General features: G+C 42.4%; 1 non-coding gene across 1 annotated transcript; it reads left to right on the top strand.

The window, feature by feature from the left end:
- The first annotated feature begins 656 nt into the window (after positions 1 to 656).
- On the top strand, positions 657 to 731 carry Trnas-cga (transfer RNA serine (anticodon CGA)). Its single transcript has one exon. It is a non-coding gene; the product is annotated as a tRNA-Ser (tRNA).
- The last annotated feature ends 18,064 nt before the right edge of the window (positions 732 to 18,795 follow it).

Here is an 18,795-nt window from a genome sequence, read left to right as displayed (position 1 = left end):
CCTTTCATCTCAGTGAAGATTTTGTTTCAGTAAAATACTTCCTGATGTGTGATTGCGTCATATGCAACAAAACTATGAATGGTTTCACTGGTATTGTATACAGCCTTCATAGGGTGAGTGTCAAGTACGGAAAGACAAAACGTGTTTACTTTATGTAGGCAGGCAGTGTGGAAGCCTTTTAGGACCAATTCATGATATTTTACACAAATATTATCTACACTGAAACTTCCTGGCAGATTAAAACTGTGTGCCCAACCGAGACTCGAACTCGGGACCTTTGCCTTTCGCGGGCAAGTGCTCTACCAACTGAGCTACCGAAGCATGACTCACGCCCGGTACTCACAGCTTTACTTCTGCCAGTACCTCGTCTCCTACCTTCCAAACTTTACAGAAGCTCTCCTGCGAACCTTGCAGAACTGGCACTCCTGAAAGAAAGGATATTGCGGAGACATGGCTTAGCCACAGCCTGGGGGATGTTTCCAGAATGAGATTTTCACTCTGCAGCGGAGTGTGCGCTGATATGAAACTTCCTGGCAGATTAAAACTGTGTGTCCGACCGAGACTCGAACTCAGGACCTTTGCCTTTCGCGGGCAAGTGCTCTACCAACTGAGCTACCGAAGCACGACTCACAGCTGTGAGTACCGGGCGTGAGTCGTGCTTCGGTAGCTCAGTTGGTAGAGCACTTGCCCGCGAAAGGCAAAGGTCCCGAGTTCGAATCTCGGTCGGGCACACAGTTTTAATCTGCCAGGAAGTTTCATATCAGCGCACACTCCGCTGCAGAGTGAAAATCTCATTCTGGAATTATCTACACTGTTTTCACCATATTGAAACTGGAGCTATGTCAAGTACTGCAGTTGAAAGCCTAAACAAAGAAAAAAACCACCAGAAAAAGATGTAATCATAGGCAGTGCCAACAATGTTGACAAAAAATAAGAGTGAGTCTGCACTTTAGAGGTGACAGGACATTATTGCCAAAACTATATCACACAAACGAGACAATAATGAATTTAACCAGTGCAAAATGATCCACCTAGTGGCCATAGAGTAATACAGAAACTCAGCACTAAATTATAACTTACTGAAACTGCGTAAAAAATTTTGTTGTTAGTAGTTACTACATATAGCTGAAATGAATTGTGAAAAATATACCAGGCAGAGACTTCACTTAAACAGAAAAAGAAAGCTGAAGTTAGGCAACCAGATTGCGTGACTCATCGATGTGATTAATTGTAGCTTTTTGTGCCATTTCAGTAACTCATAGACCAACTATCCCTTTTCAGTCTTAACATTGGCCTCTGATGATGCTACAGATCAACCTACCCGGTTAGCCGTGCAGTCTAATGCACTGCCTTCCAGGTGCGAAGGGATGCCAGTCCTCGGCATGAACCCGCTTGACGGATTAGTTTCGAGGTCCAGTGTGCCGGCCAGTCTGTGGATGGTTTTTAAGGTGGTTTTCCATCTGCCTCAGCGAATGAGGGCTGGTTCCCTTTATTCCACCTCAGTTACACTATGTCGGCAATTATTCTACCATTCAAACATTGGAGGTACACTCGTCTGGTGTGAGACGTTCCCACGGGGAGTCCACTGGGGGGCCAAACTGCACAATAACCCTGGGTTCAGTGTGGGGCAGTGGAGGGGTGAGAGGACTGCTGTAACCTGTTATGGGGTTGTGTACCACTGCGACTACAGCAGGTACCCTGTTCAATACAGTACAATACAATACAAGGCTACAGATCAGAAAGTCACTGTAACTAAGGATTCGTATCCACATTCGTTGATTTTACCAACTAACAACCAGACTGTCAGTTTTCAACCCAATCTAGACCTTGGGCTGCTACGAGTCAGTCTGTCATCACAATTTATATTCCAAAAATTTATGTAGATACAAAATAAATATTATCAGTATTCTGTCTTCTTTCTGTTTGTGTACCTGTATGTATAATGTAAAATGCCACATCATTATGTCACAGATCAATGCTGAAGTCTGGTATCGGTAGGTCAGTCAACATCTCTGTTGAACTTCAAAGAAACAAGGAGCCTTGCCAGTAACACGCAGATTGTTCGAGATGCAAGAAGGAACATAATGGTATCAAACTGAACACTGTGGATGTGTATGAATCATGAAATTCAGGTGAAGAATCAAGAACAGAATTGAACAACTTATCAGTGCAGTCTGAAAGTTAACTGATTTAGAATTGCTTATATCAAAGTGTTGTGATTCACAAAAACTTAGGGATTGAAAGCAATGAAAATGTAACTTTGTATTCTTTAAAGTTCAGAGGCGTGATGGTAAAGCTTAAATCTTGGAAGAAACATTACCATAAAAGGAATACTGTATACCAGAGGGTTATAAATACAAAAATCATTCATGCGGGTCTCACTATCATAATGGTAGTACTGTTAACTACACATTTCCAATGACAATAACTTAAGGACACTTGAGTTTAGTTGGGAATGGATGGAGAAACATTTTGAAATTACAGGAATCATACACAATTGCAGGCAAGTTATTTTTGGTGTTTCTACCATGCCACTGGTGCTGAGAAAAACATATTTCTAGATAACTTATGCAGCTCACTCAGGTATCTGACAATGTAAAATTAATGTGTTACAATAACCTATGGGAGACATAAATTCAGACTACGACAGACAATGCAACATATCTAATATAAAAATTATATAATGATAAGGCAGTGTATTGTGCCTGGTGTGAATTTATAACTCACCAGGCTAAATGCATGAGTAAATAAGATACACGGTGTCCAGAAAAGGACTCCCTGATGTCAAAATTAAATATCTCGAAAACAAAGATCGATAGAGGAATGCAGTAAACGGTATGTTTATTGTGAAAGCTGTAAGAAGTTTATACAGCAGTTTGAAATAATAGTTACAAAAGCTGCTAACAGATGGCGCTGTAATCGCCATACGTAATGCCTAGTATAAATAGTGATCCGAAGCCCGGAGAGATCAGTTCCACTATTGAAACGTGAGAGGAGGTTAGTGTACCGAAGGAAGAGATTAAAACCATGTACTCCATTGAACAACGCGTTTTTCTGGTGCTAGAGTACCACAGGTTAGAAGGGAGTCCTACGGCAACAAGGCGAAGTTTTCAATTACGATTTAATGTTCCAAGAGGCCCCGATGCGAAAACCATTCATAGTATGCTCTTCGCAAAATTTCAACGAACAGGCAGCGTAACTCGTGATCTAGTGAGGCATGTTGGCCACAAGCAAACTGCAGTTACGCCTGAAAATGTCGCTACAGTTTCTGGAATTATTCAGCGAAATCCAATGTCATCCGTCCGTAGAATTGCATCTGAGACTGGTTTGAAGCGTCCCAGCACGCACAAAATACTGAGAAAGAGCCTACACATGTTTCCATTCAAAATTCAAATGCACCTACCCGTAAGAGCTGTGCAACAAAGGGTTGCCTTTGCTAATCAGATGCTCATAATGAATCATAGTGAAGGATTTGATGTTGGCTGCATCTGGTTTACAGATGAAGTACACTTCCACCTGAATGGATACGTGAATAAGCAGAACTGGCGATTTTGGGGTTCCGAAGATCCATATTGGTGTGAGGCGAAACCCCTGTATTCTCCTAAAGTTACTGTGTGGGTTGCAGTATGCAGCAGAGGCATTATTGGCCCTTTTTTCATTCGAGAAACGGTCACTGGTGCACGTTACGTTGCAATTTTCGAACAATTTGTCGCCACACAGCAAGCGTTAGAGGATCGACCAGGTACTGAATGGTTTATGCAAGATGGAGCCCGACCACATTGGATCGAACAAGTGTTTCGCTTTCTTGAGGAATACTTCGGGAATCGAGTCATTCCTTTGGAATATCCCAAATTTACTGGTGCAGGCATGGATTAGCCTCGATATTCGCCGGATTTGACTCCCTGTGACTTTTTTTACAGTGCACAGTGAAAGACACGGTCTACCCGAAGCATCCCGTCACGCTGGATGAGCTTGAATCGGCGATCTCTGTGGCATGTGAATCCATTTCGGTTGAGACACTACGAAATGTGATGGCGAATTTCATTCTTCGTTTGCGCCACCTCTGTAGTGCCAATGGTGAACATTTTGAAAGCATTGTGATGTGATTGTTTGCAAAGATTGTTTTCATACGATTATTTCACTTACGTATGCTGATATGAGCGGTACAGCGTACAGCGCCATCTGTTAGCAGCTTTTGTAACTATTATTTCAAACTGCTGTATAAACTTCTTACAGTTTTCACAATAAACATACCGTTTACTGCATTCCTCTATCGATATTTGTTTTTGAGATATTTAATTTTGAAATCAGGGAGCCCTTTTCTTTATAAATACTGTCTATGCAACATGCCAACTACAGAAACCAATGCCTGAGTAAGAAAGATGTACACACTGACCCAAATAACTATAGTTGTGCTGTCAGAAACACAGAAGGTATAAAACTAACTATAAATCATCACACTATAACACTAAATCCTTTTTTTGTACTACTTAACTAGGTTTGAAAAATTCTTCATTACATTCCTCACAATGTTAAGGCAGCTAGGCGATCAAGTGATGTCATACAAACTCACACTATTCAAAATTATGACAACGAACACTTTGTCTACACATAGCTAAAACATTTATTGTGCATCTTGGGTCTAATCTGTGAATAACACAGAATCATAAACTAGCCAACACCAAAAACCAAAATGTGGGGGGCCTATCATCACGCATATTTCACAATAACAATATTTAATAGTTTCGACCTGAATTTGTCACTAATGCAGGCTCATGTCGATAAACAAATTACACACAATATATACAATCACTTATCATTACGACAAAACTAACAATTTCCAACGTAAATATTGCGGGGATGCGCTCAAGCTAATCCTTCTTACGTGTAATCGCCCTCTCACAAATGTTTAACACAAAACTAGGACACACCAGTTTTCTGCGCTTGACCGACAAAATTTCTGTTTATTTTGTTCGGATTTTGTGTGTTTACATTCAATCAAAATCGCTTGTTTTCAATTTTAGATGGCATCGAAAGTCGCAAATGGAATGTCTAGAATCCTTGGTACCCGCCTTTTGTACTACAGTTTGGGACAAAAATCAACGAATGAAAGGTTGAAAAGTGTACACTTCGTCACCTAAATCCAGAGAAGCAGTCTGTCCTGGATTTTTTGCGTAATGCACAACACTGCTCAAAACGATGAACGTCATTTAATTTCCATTGCATCGTATGTTGGTACTGCTGACACGAAAACAACAGGTAGTTCACCCCGTGAGATTCAACTTCTTCGGAATTAATACAAGACAGAGAGAAAAACATGACTTTATGTCCACACGAATTGAAGTATCTATATGTCTTGCAGGAGTAGATACTGAACATATCACATCCCTCTCCTATAAAAATAAAATTATTTACGCCGTCTGAAGGTGACCACCCAATGCACACCACATGAGACTGAACGCCTCAATTTGTTAAGCATTCCAGTTAATAACGAACGAAAGTGGCTCGAGCTGCGGATAAATTAATCAAATCTTCCAATTCTATCTGATTTGCACATATAAATCTTTTTCATTTTGTTATCCTTCTGACGCGATTCCTACGATAGTTTCACTTATTGGAACTATATCTTACTCTCGCATTCATGATAAATGTTGTTCAGTATTAGATAATGAACTTTTTAAATAACGACAGTCACTATACTGACAGCGGGCAAAGATGCTTATTACCGTCCGCACTGATTTCGTTCATTTGTCGCGCAAGAATGTTGTGATGTCGCCACATCCCCCCCCCCCCCCCCCCCTCTTTCGCAGCACCAATTTTTTACCGGTCCTCGAAAAGACGACTGGCGTAGGCGAAGATTACTCCTGTTCCCAGGTTGATGCTTCAGAGTCTTCTGCTAGGCCCAAATGCCTTGTCTCATCACTGGAGCGCGATGTTGTGGTATGCCAAGGAGACGTACCTTCGTTGGTATACGCAGGCTTGTGTCGCTCTATTTACCTTCTTTTTCAATCTTAAAAGTGTGGCTTCCACATGTGATTACTGTTTATGGTCCTGAATATGGCGAAACTAAGGGATGACGCATGGTATCATCCCTGAACCACACGTCAGTTGTTTTTCCTAAATCTTTATACACAAACACCTGTCGGCCTCCGTGTTTGACGAAAGGGCTACGTTGAATAGACTTCATTCTGACACTGAGTTGCTGTGCAAACTGGATGCATATCTCCACAACGAGAGGCTGTGTGGATGGTGGTGAGATCTGTTATCCTGGAATCCTCAACCGCTCACCGTAGGTTAGTTCTACTAGTGAGCATTGGATGTCCCTTCTTCACTGCATTTCTCAAACCGAGTGGAACCAGTGGCAATGCTTCTGACCATGATGATGAACTGCACGTAAAGCCCATTTTGAGTGTAAGGTGGAATCGCTCTACCATTTCATTGCTCGCCGGATGGTAGCTTGTAGCGCGGAGGTGGTTGCAGCCGCACAGTAGGAGAAGTTCGTGGAAAAGTTGGCTTTCAAACTGTTTCCCGCGATCTGTTGTTATGTCTCGCGATACGCCAAACCTGGGGAGCTAAGCGTGCAACAACGCTTTCGCGACCGATTGAGCACATACTCTCTACGAAAAAAATAAATTAATAAAAAATGCTCCACAAAGGAGTTGTGCAAATTGGTCACCAATAGATATCCGTACAGATATCGACGGAGAATGCAAAACCATAAGCTCTGGCGGCCGATGGAAGAATATGTGACGGGGCAATGCAATTTCACCACGCAGCTGGCACGTATAGTAAACAGGGAGCATGACAAAACCAGGATATAAAGTCTTTGTGAATCTCATTCCGAGTACTCAGTTGGATAGCAACTATACCTCGCAGACAGGGGCGAGAACAATATACACAGATGTCACCACCTGAGATAGGATGTTTAGTTGGGCTCAAAGAAGCCAGTTGGAGTGATTGGCGAATCGCTCGACATTTCAGTAAGAGTGATGCCTCTATTTGACGATGTTGGCAGAATTGGTTGAATCGTGGCGAATATAGCATCAAGAAGTAAGCAATCGATCTAGAGAGACGACAGAATGTGAGGATGGAACAATCATCAGAGAAGCACTCAGAGCCTCGGTCATTATTATCATGGATTCGACGTGCAACCAGTAATTCAGTGATCACAGGTATCATTAATAGGCGATTTACAGAAAGGCAGCTGAGTTTGTGGCGCTCTTTGCGCTGACTACCATTGACCTCTGCACATGAACAAGCCCGTTTGCAGTGTTGTGTGGCACATTTGGTCTAAAATCTCACTCACCGTGGTAGAATTGTTTCAGTGACGAGAACCGCTTCGAATTGAACCCCGATGACCAGCAAAGACGTCCGTGTGATACCAATCTGAGTGTGCCCGCGATACAGCTCGACAACCAAGAGTAATGAAATGATAATGAAATCAAGAGCCTAAGCTGCCGACAGGCATTGATATACATCAACGGGGACAGTTGAAAATGTGTGGCCCAACCGGCACTTGAAACTGGGACCTCCTGCTTACATGGCAGACGCTCTATCCACCTGAGCCACCGAGAGCACAGAGGATAAAGCGATTGCAGGGATTTATCCCTTGCACGCTCTCCGTGAGACCCATATTCCCAACTTAATGTCCACACACTACATTCATAGTGCTCCTGCCCATGACAATCATTAGGCCTACTCGCGACAGACAATCTTACCGAGGCCCGTAAGAGTTTGGGCAATGCGTGTGCATCTGCACAAAAAAATATTCAAATGTGTGTGAAATCTTATGGGACTTAACTGCTAAACTCATCAGTCCCTAAGCTTACACACTACTTAACCTAAATTATCTTAAGCACAAGCACACACCCATGCCCGAGGGAGGACTCGGACCTCCGCCGGGGCATCTGCACAGAAGAAGGTCAATGGCCAGTTAGCCTTAACTATATGAAAATGGTATCTGTTCTTTCGGATATGTCTGAAAGAACAGATACCTTCTTCATACACCAAGGGTGATGGTCTGGTGTCCCATTTCATCCTATAGGAGGACTTCTTTGTTGTCTTCCGTGACATCCTTACAGTATACCGGTACTTGGACGATATTCTACGCCCCGTTTTTTTACCCTTCGTTGCAGGCCATCCTGGGGTACATTTCAGCATGATGATGCCTGATCACACAAAGTTTGTACCACTTGTGTTCGTGCTTGCCGGCTCTATCCCCAACTGAAAATGTTTGGAGGGTTATGGGCAGAGCCCTCCCACCATCTCCGATTTTGACAATCTAATGTGCAAATTGGGCACAATTTGGTACAATATCCCTCAGGAGGATATCCATCAATACCAACCTGAATGCATGCTAGTGTAAGGGCCAGAGAGGGACCGACACTTTATTAACTTGCTCAGTTTGTGGGGCTCTTCCTTTCTTTTGAATAAATCATCCAGTTTTTCTCAAATAGTAATCGTTTGTTTGTTTGTACACGTACATCGTCTCTACCGATTTCCGTCCCATTCAGATAATTCCTTCGTGGTGCGTCGTTTGTCTTTTGCCGTAGAACGTATTCTCTACAGACTTCTCCTTCCACCCTACAAGTCTGCGCAATTGCAACATGCCAATGGAAAAGGCTCTGCTAAATGCAACCAATGTAATTTTTTTTTTAAGAACACAACTATCTCCCCGCATAGCAATCGTTTCAGTACCAATCGCTCAGTTCATACACAATTCCCACTCTTCACCTAAGTTTTCCACCTCAGCCGATACGCTAGTGTCCACTTTCACATTTCGCGGAAATTTGCATCCTGATTTCCCCTTCTCTACTGTTTTGTTGAGATTAACCAGAGAGGAGCCCTCTTAAAACTTTATAGACAGGAGTGTGCTCACATGTTAACCGGCACCGAAAATTTGGCCCAACAGTTTCCAAAGGATAAAGAATTCCTGAACACAATACAACTAAGTCGCTTGTCAGGGAACACAGAAATCTCCGTCTGTTACTGACTTCGGCTTGCAGAGGATTATCAGAAGGTGAACCGTCGGCAGAAAACACAGTTCTTTTGAAATGTGTTTTGCCCGGATGGCACTGCTTGTAAAATCAAGACTGCACGAACAAAGGAGCTCATCACGCTGCTATATACGACTTTTGTGAATCTAGGCCTGGCCCCCATAGTGTGCAGTGTATGTTATGTGTATCACTGCCAGAAAGCAATGCCCAGGCACCTGGACCGAACAAGGCTTGAGCTGTGGTGTTTACCTGTGATGAGCACATACTCTGCCCATCACACTTGTTTTCTCCTCTGAAAACTAAATTTTGAAGCGTTTATATGGCCAGCCTGAAACGGAATTGTAAAACGGTCTACGAAATCCGAATTTGAGAGCCTCATGTAAACATAGTGAGTGAGCTGCTTATAAATGTTGACTCAGACTTTGTTGGTATATCAGGGCACTACAATTGGCTCTGAGCTCTATGGGACTTGACATCTGAAGTCATCAGTCCCCTAGATTTAGAACTTCTTAAACCTGACTAACCTAAGGACAGCACACTCATCCATGCCCGAGCCAGGATTCGTACCTGCGACCGTAGCAGCAGCGCGGTTCCGGACTGAAGCGCCTAGAACCGCTCTGCCACAATGGTCGGCTATGTGACTTTTCAGAGTCTACCTTTACCACGATACAGGTTACCCGTCTGTATTTCAAGGAGCTCTTTTCGGAGTGGGGGAGTGGCTATGTACATGAAAAACGATATTCCATTTGAATCTACTGACGTAGCAAAACACTGCACTGTATAGGTCTTCGACTATTGTGCAGGAGTAGCTTAATTAATTGAAACTTAACGTTAAACTTTAATTATTTATAGGTCCCCTAATTCGGATTTCAGGAAATTTCCGTTCAAGCTAGAGAGGGTTCTCGGCTCACTTTATAGAAAGTACCAAAAATTATTTTATGTGGCGACTTTAACATTAATTTTACAAGTGACTGTGCAATAAAAACAATGTTGAAAGATCTGCTAAATTCATGTCATCTGACGTTGATTATATCCTTTCTGACCAGAGTGTAGGGTACGGTAGCACAACCACAGATAATATTTGTGGATACACAAATGTTAAATATAATCGCAAAGCATTTAGAAAAGTAAATCCAGCGGCAACAGAGACTTTTTCTAACATCATTAAAGAACAAAAGTGGCAGGACGTTTACACAGGGTGTTACAAAAAGGTACGGCCAAACTTTCAGGAAACATTCCTCACACACAAAGAAAGAAAATATGTTATGTGGACATGTGTTCGGAAACGCTTACTTTTCATGTTAGAGCTCATTTTATTACTTCTCTTCAAATCACATTAATCATGGAATGGAAACACACAGCAACAGAACGTACCAGCGTGACTTCAAACACTTTGTTACAGGAAATGTTCAAAATGTCCTCCGTTAGCGAGGATACATGCATTTACCCTCCGTCGCATGGAATCCCTGATGCGCTGATGCAGCCCTGGAGAGGGGCGTATTGAATCACAGCCGTCCACAATACGAGCACGAAGAGTCTCTACATTTGGTACCGGGGTTGCGTAGAAAAGAGTTTTCAAATGCCCCAATAAAGGAAAGTCAAGAGGGTTGAGGTCAGGAGAGCGTGGAGGCCATGGAATTGGTCCGCCTCTGCCAATCCATCGGTCACCGAATCTGTTGCTGAGAAGCGTACGAACACTTCGACTGAAATGTGCAGGAGCTCCACCGTGCATGAACCACATGTTGTGTCGTACTTGTAAAGACACATGTTCTAACAGCACAGGTAGAGTATCCCGTATGAAACCATGATAACGTGCTCCATTGAGCGTAGGTGGAAGAACGAAACTAAAATGAGCTCTAACATGGAAATTAAGCGTTTCCGGACACATGTCCACATAACATCTTTTCTTTATTTGTGTGTGAGGAATGCTTCCTGAGAGTTTGGCCGTACCTTTTTGTAACACCCTGTAGAACTGATAACATCGCCGACAAGTAAATATAATACTTTCCTCAACATATTTCTCATGGTGTTTGAAATTTGCTTTTCATTAGAGCACTCTATACTGGATATTAGCACTAACAGGCTTTCGAGGTAGCTGATTAGTGAGATAAGGATATCTTGTAGAACACAGTGCGAATTATATAATGTTAGAAATATTCACAATAGAATTGCAGTAGGCCATTACAAACAGTACTGTAAAGTACTTAAAAATGTTATTGGGAAGGCAAAAAGCATGTGATATGCTAATAGAATAGTTAATTCCCGGGATAAAATTAAAACCATACGGTCAGTATTGAAGGAAGTGTCTGGTCGGCAGCACAATGCCCAGGACATAAAATCAGCATTTAATACAGATTCCGTTACTGATAAGTCAGATTTAGCTACAATATTTCACAATCACTTTCCCAATATAGAAGGTGAGCTAAATAATACCTTAGTTTCCAAGGAGACTCACATAACTCTCTTAGAAAATGACTTTCTAAGACTATTCTCTGAAATATGCTTCCGTGATACTGACAAGGGGGAGGCTGAGTCAATAATTAAATCGTTGGAGACTTAGGGCTCTCAGGGATATGATGGGTTACGTGGAGAATACTAAAGCACTGTGCAGCATATATTAACTCAGTACTTAGCCACATTTACAACTTTTCCTTTAGGAATGGTCAGTTTCTTGAACGATTAAAGTACTCAGTAGTGAGACCGGTATATAAAAAAGGAGAAAGGGATAACGTAGACAGTTTCAGACGTAATCCTATACCACTGGTGTTAGCTAAAGTTATGGAAAAAGCTGTATACATAACCATAATTAATCATTTCAGTCACATAATGTGCTGTCAAAAGATCAGCTTGGGTTTAGAAATGGTTTAATAACTGAAAATAATGTATTCTTTTTTTTCTCTGTGAGTCACTTGGATTAAACAAAAACTCGTGGACACTAGGTGTTTTCTTTGATTTAACTAAGGTGTTCGATTGTGTTGGTCACAAAATATTACTGGAGAAGTTGGGATAAGACCAGTAACACGTAATTGGTTTCACTCATACTTTCAGAATATACAGCGGAAGGTCATACATCCACAGTAATGAGAACGGCTAAGACGTGGAGCCTGACTGAGAGACGGTTGGGGAGGGGGGCTCAGGTGTCAGTGATGGGACCGTTCCCGCTTCTTATATCTATAAATGTTATACTTTTTAATATGACAGGTGACTCTGAAACATTTCTGTTAATTCGGTAGTGAAGGATACCGAGTGCAGCATAGGCAAAGTACCAAACAGTACAGTTCGTGGCTTGTAGAAAGAACATTGTTGCTAAATCACAATAAGACCCAGATTTCACTGTTTCCAACACAGAATTCAACTAAAATTGCTATTTTGATTATACAGGATGAGCATATGATTTATGAATTTGAGCAGTCCAAATTCCTAGATATTCGGATAGTTGGTAAACTGTCATGGAATTCTTTTCAAGATCTTGTTCAAAAACTTAATGCTGCTATATTTACCACCATTAGAACAGTATCTGAGCTAAGTGATAGACCAACACAGGAATTAGTCTACTTTGTTTAGTTTCATTCGCTTATGCATATCGTATTATACTCTTGGATAACTCTTTCCATTCTCAAAGAGTATTTTTGGTTCAGAAATGGGGAGTTCGAGCAAAATGTGACATACCTTCGCGAACCTCTTCTCGGCCCCCGTTCAAGAGTCTTGGAATTCTGACACAGGCCTCTCAGTATACGTTTTCTTTAATTTCGTTCGCTGTTAACAACATGAGCTTATTCTCTAGAAGTAGCAGCTTTCCCTCAGTTAATACTAGGCAGAAATCCAGCCTGCATTTTACTCACACCTCCTTTCCTCTTTGTGAAGAAACGCGTGCAGTATTATAGTGCATTCATTTTCAATAAGCTACCATGAAAAATTTTGTCATAGCTCACTCCTTCTAGTGTGACGGGAATTCATGTGTTATATTGTTGATTATGCCAGTTTTTACCCATCAGTTTGTCAGTTGCATACGCTTCGTGTAAACGTTAACTGTTATTTACGTTTCTGATGTTAATTTCATGTACTGACACGTCCATAACCACGGAGATTTGCTCCGCAGTTTGGTCCTAATGAACCACAAGTGTAAAATAACATAAAAATAAATAAATCACTTTCCAGAACGAAATTTTCACTTTGCGGCGGAGCGTGCGTTGGTATGAAACTTCCTGGTAGACTAAAACTGCGTGGCAGACCGAGAATTAAACTCGGGACCTTTACCTTCTGCGGGCATTTTTTTTTTTTCACCAACGATATCACAGAGCTTGACCATTAAGAAGGGGAGTTAGAACGGAATATATATATATATATACTCACATGGGAAGTCTTTAATTTTATTTTTTGAAGTATAATCTACACTGGTTGAAAATGTTAAAATTTTTACATCCATTACTTCAACATATAATAAAATCGCTATTTTTTATATAGAAGGATGCAATGTGTTGGTCATGTCCAGAACAGGATGGGCACCAGGTTGAGGAAGTTGAAACAAAGTATGAGAGACAAGAACCTTTCTGATCGTAAAACCGTAAGAAACAGGCTAACAGACAAAATGATTGACGAACTACAGCAATATTATGGGATGACCATCAGAAATAATACTGAGGATTTGTTGAAAATGAATCAGGCAGTATGGGCTACCGTCTTCCCCAGACTGTCAACTGATGAAAAACCCTCCAGGACCTAATTCATGGTGCAATTACCGCAATTCCCGTACTTAAAAAGTTCATAGAGCCGTAAACATTCCATCCCAACAGCAGTCATGGATATCATAAAACCTATTTACAGAGACCTAGCAAATCCTGAATTGCTGAAGAAGTGTCTGCATTGTCAGACTCAAAATCCCAATGAGTCGTTCAATAATCTTACATGGACTCGCTTACCAAAAAATGTTTTTGTTGGAATGAAGACACTAATGTGGGGGTCAGTGATGCTGTTATTGCTTTTAGCGATGGCAACATTGGTAGGGTAAAAGTGCTACAGCATATGGGAATTAATCCTGGAGCAAACTGCATCAGAGAACTTGAACGGATGGACAAGGCTCGCATTGTTAAAGCAGAGTATGCAGCACAGTTGGCCACTGAGGAGTCCAGAAAGAAGAAAAAACTTGGAAAAAGATCAAGAGGATGATATACAGTATGGTGTAGGGTGCTTCTGAGTGACTAAAAATAAAAAATCAAGTATATATTAAGTGAGTTACGGTCTTTTGAAACTTTAGAAGCCGTTCGTGAAATTTTACATTTTCTGTTGCATTTTCCCTAAATCTCAGATACCACTTCGAGTAGAGTATTCAAATTTTCAGGGAGTAATAAGATACATATCCTGAGTCCACTGAACTAAAAGAAGAACATAATGTTACGTACAATTAAAATTATTTAGGATAACTTACAAAAAAGTACACAAAATTCTAACCATGTAATTAAAAAATTGTATTTCCGAAAGCAGTTGCTGAAATGCAGTTATTGTAGATCAGTAGACACAGAACATACAGTTTAATGCCCTGTAAAAGCTTCATGTCAATGGCTACAGTAGTTCCTTAAACACAGGGAAACCAAGTCAATCAATTTAACATTATCGGGATAGGACGTTCCAACACCCCTGGAAGTGAAAGTCGTTCAAGAGTGGCCAACAGCAGACTGACTACACTTTTAAAGACGTACATGACATTCAGTATTCATTTCATTATTTTATTGTAAGATCCCAATCGCTGCAGGAGACGTACAGCTTCAGGCTTCTTCTTACCAAGGACAGCCGTCGACCAAGTGGGTGTAAAATATATGTCGTGTGACTGGGGCCTCCCGTCGAGTAGACTGTTCGTCGGGTGCAAGTCTTTCGAGTTGACGCCACATCGGTGACTTGCGCGTCGATGGGGATGAAATTATTATAATTGGGACAACACAACACCCAGTCCCTGAGCGGAGAAAATCACCGACCCAGCCGGGAATCGAACCCGGGCCCTTAGGATTGACATTGTGTCGCGCTGACCACTTTTTTTTCCTTTGTTGATCCCATTTTGTTCTGTTTTGTTCGTTGTATACGTTCGGGGCGGACTTCTCATGACACTCGTTCAGGTTGTTCGTTGATCCGTTCACTCAGTTTTTTTTTATTTTTTTAAAACCTAACCCTCTGACCGAACACGCTGAGTTACCGTGCCGGTGTACTACTCAGCTACCGGTGGCGGACAGATGAATGTTGTATCCGCGTGAAGTGTAGCCGCAGCCGTCTACGCCCGCCTCCGCTGCACGAGAAATCCCAGCTTAGTGACTGCTTCAAGTTGGTCTCCTCGAAGGGTAGTTTCTTGGTTTTCCATTTCGTGGCAGGTATGTATCCACGCTCAGGTTTCCCGAGTTTGGATTTCTTTGTTTATCTTCTCTGAACTCTCAACGTCACGCTCTGAAAGATCCTTTCTCCCAGTTTGGGCGCATCAGAATATGAGGAGGGTATCACGTTCATGTAATAGGTTTCTTCTCTTAATATCCAAATGAATGTTGTGGATGAATGCTATTCACAACAAATAAACTTAAAGAACGGAAGGAAAGTTGCTTCTCCTGTGGTGGTAGCTTCTCACCATTTGGAAATGAAATTGACTTTGCAGCAATATGTAAGCGTCAGTTAAAAATAAATAAAAAAAAGATTTCTCTAACAAATTACATAACATTTCTCGTTTGACTATTTACAGTTTTCTTGACTGGTGTGTGTACATGTGACTATGTTGTGCTTGCGCTCGTCAGCTATGTGTAAGATGCTTTTCCGAACATGAAGTAATACAGGGTGTTCGAAAAGACTTTTCCTGATTGCATAAATTGATAACTCATCGGATTGTTTACAACTATCAAAGCTTTTCTTTCTGTTTTAGGTTCGCAGTACGTAAGTAGCGGATGAGGTGCAGTGGCCAAGAAGCCATGTTAACCAATCAGGAGAAGGCACATTGTGTCCTGTGGTACCATGAGACACGATCACCAACCACAGTGCAGAGACACTTCCAGACAACATTTGGAAGGAATCCACCTGATGTCAAGAGCCTTAAAGCCTGGTATGAGAAGTTCAAGAACACAGGATCGGTTGCTGACCTTCCGAGGTCTGGTCGACCAAGAACCTCTGCAGACAGGGTGGAAGCTGTAAGGCAGTCTTTTCTGCGAAGTCCGAAGAAATTGGTGCGCTGGGCCTCACGTGAATTACAGATGCCGAAAGGCTCTCTCCATGACATTTTACACAAACGTTTATTGTTTCGTGCATACAAAGTGCAAATCGTTCAGGCCTTGTTGCCCAATGACAGTACACGTCGATATGACTTTGCGGTCGAAATGCTATCACATATTGAGGACGATGATGGTTATCTCAGACCAATTGCCTTTTGCGACGAAGCGACGTTTTTTGTCAGTGGAGTAGTGAATCGCCAGAATGTGCGCATTTGGGGTTCACAACGCCCTGGCGACGTCATGGAGTGCACCAGAGGCAGTCCAAAGGTGAATGTCTGGTGCGCGCTATTGCACGATCGAATTATCGGGCCATTCTTCTTCGCTGAGGCAACCATCACATCTGCAGTGTATCTGGACATGTTGCAACTGTATGCTGTTCCTCAGCTGCTTCAGTATCACCCCGATGTCTTGTTTCAGCAAGACGGTGCATCGCCTCATTGGGGTTTGAACGTCCGTGCCTGTCTCGATATGACCTTTCCTGGGCGATGGATTGATCGTGATGGGCCAACGGTTTGGCCTCCACGCTCTCCTGACACAACCCCATTAGACTTCTGTTTGTGGGGTTATGACAAGGGCGAGGTCTACCGAAAACGTGTACCAGATCTTGAAACCCTGCGGCAACGGATAACCACAGTCGTTGAATCGATCCCTCCAGTGATGTTGGCTAATGTGTGGACGGAAATTAAATATCGCCTAGATGTGCTACGTGCTACCAAGGGTGCTCATGTGGAAGTTTACTGATGTGTGAAAAAAACTTTGATAGTTTGTAAACAATTAGACACAAGTTTCATATGTGTATCTTACTTCTAGCCTGAGTTATCAATTTTTGTAATCAGGGAAAGACTTTTCGGACACCCTGTACGATGTGGAATGACTGTTAGTTTTGAGGTAAAACGCAAATAAAAATGTTTTGGAACAACTGTTTATACTTAGGATGTTTTTTCAAATTACGATGTTGCTCCTGAACATACCAAATGAATGCTTTGAGGCGTGCATGCTGTTGGGTAACAATGTAGTACGCACGTTGTCCGAGGACCAGGTATAACTATTGTTGTTCACGGCAGGGAACAAGTGCTAGTCCGGGTGTAACAAATCGTCCACAGTGATCGCATTCTCTGTCGTCCTGTTAATAATCGATTACTTTTTCCTCGTCCAGTTCCATATCACGATGTTCTCTCCACAAACGAAGGTGTGAGCCATTGTGTCTATAAAGTGACATTGGTTACAGTATGGTGTACGGCGTAGTTTAATTTTATGGATCTTTTCGCCTCTAGAGATACTTTTATTTACAATGTCATACCATACAGCAGCTATGACCGACATAAGAACGGGGTTGGTGATGTTCGCCTATATCCGTATTTTACCCGAGTTTTTCTTTTCGGGTGGATTTCGTTGTTGTCTCTTTGTCAGTTCAAAGTAAAGTGTAGAGGTACTAAAATGATGAGGTGACAGGTGCAGGCAGTTGGTTTTCGTGAAGTAGACGCTGACGTATCCGAGCCTTTGGTTGGTGTGCCCAACGTTGATTGGCGGCGTCACATCCTGAGGTATTAAGGAGGTGAATAGTCTCTCGTATATCCCAGTCTGGTTGCTGCCGATTATTTTGGATGTTCTATGTATGAAGACCGCAAGACGCTGAGTGCGTACATCCTTATACACTACTGGCCATTAAAATTGCTATACCACGAAGACGACGTGCTACAGACGCGAAATTTAACCCGCAGTAAGAAGATGCTGTGATATGCAAATGATTAGCTTTTCAGAGCATTCACACAAGGTTAGCGCCGGTGGCGACACCTACAACGTGCTGACATGAGGAAAGTTTCCAACCGATTTCTCATACACAAACAACAGTTGACCGGCGTTGCCTGGAAAAACATTGTTGTGATGCCTCGTGTAAGGAGGAGAAATGCGTACCATCACGTTTCAGACTTTCATAAAGGTCGGATTGTAGCCTGTCGCGATTGCGGTTTATCGTATCGCGTCATTGCTGCTCGCGTTGGTCGAGATCCAATGACTGTTAGCAGAATATGGAATCGGTGTGTTCAGGAGGATAATACGGAACGCTGTGCTGGATCCCAACGGCCTCGTATCACTAGCAGTCGATATGACAGGCATCTTATCCGCATGGCTGTAACGGATCGTGCAGCCACGTCTCGATCCCTGAGTCAACAGATGGGGACGTTTGCAAGACAACAACCATCTGCACGAACAGTTCGACGACGTTTGCAGCGGTATGGACTATCAGCTCTGAGACCATGGTTGCGGTTACCCTTGACGCTGCATCATAGACAAGAGCGCCTGCGATGGTGTACTCAACGACGAACCTGGGTGCACGAGTGGCAAAACGTCATGTTTTCGGATGAATCCAGGTTCTGTTTACAGCATCATGATGGTCGCATCAGTGTTTGGCGACATCGCGGTGAACGCACATTAGAAGCGTGTATTCGTCATACTGGCGCATCTCCCGGCCTGATGGTGTGGGGTGCCATTGGTTACACATCTCGGCCTCCTCTTGTTCGCATTCATGGCACTTTGAACAGTGGACGTTACATTTCAGATGTGTT

The sequence above is a fragment of the Schistocerca serialis genome, chromosome 2, assembly GCF_023864345.2.
Source record: "Schistocerca serialis cubense isolate TAMUIC-IGC-003099 chromosome 2, iqSchSeri2.2, whole genome shotgun sequence".
NCBI classification, from domain to species: domain Eukaryota; kingdom Metazoa; phylum Arthropoda; class Insecta; order Orthoptera; family Acrididae; genus Schistocerca; species Schistocerca serialis.
The sequence above is the reverse complement of the archived record's forward strand: the minus strand, read 5'-3'. Positions and strand labels throughout refer to the sequence as shown.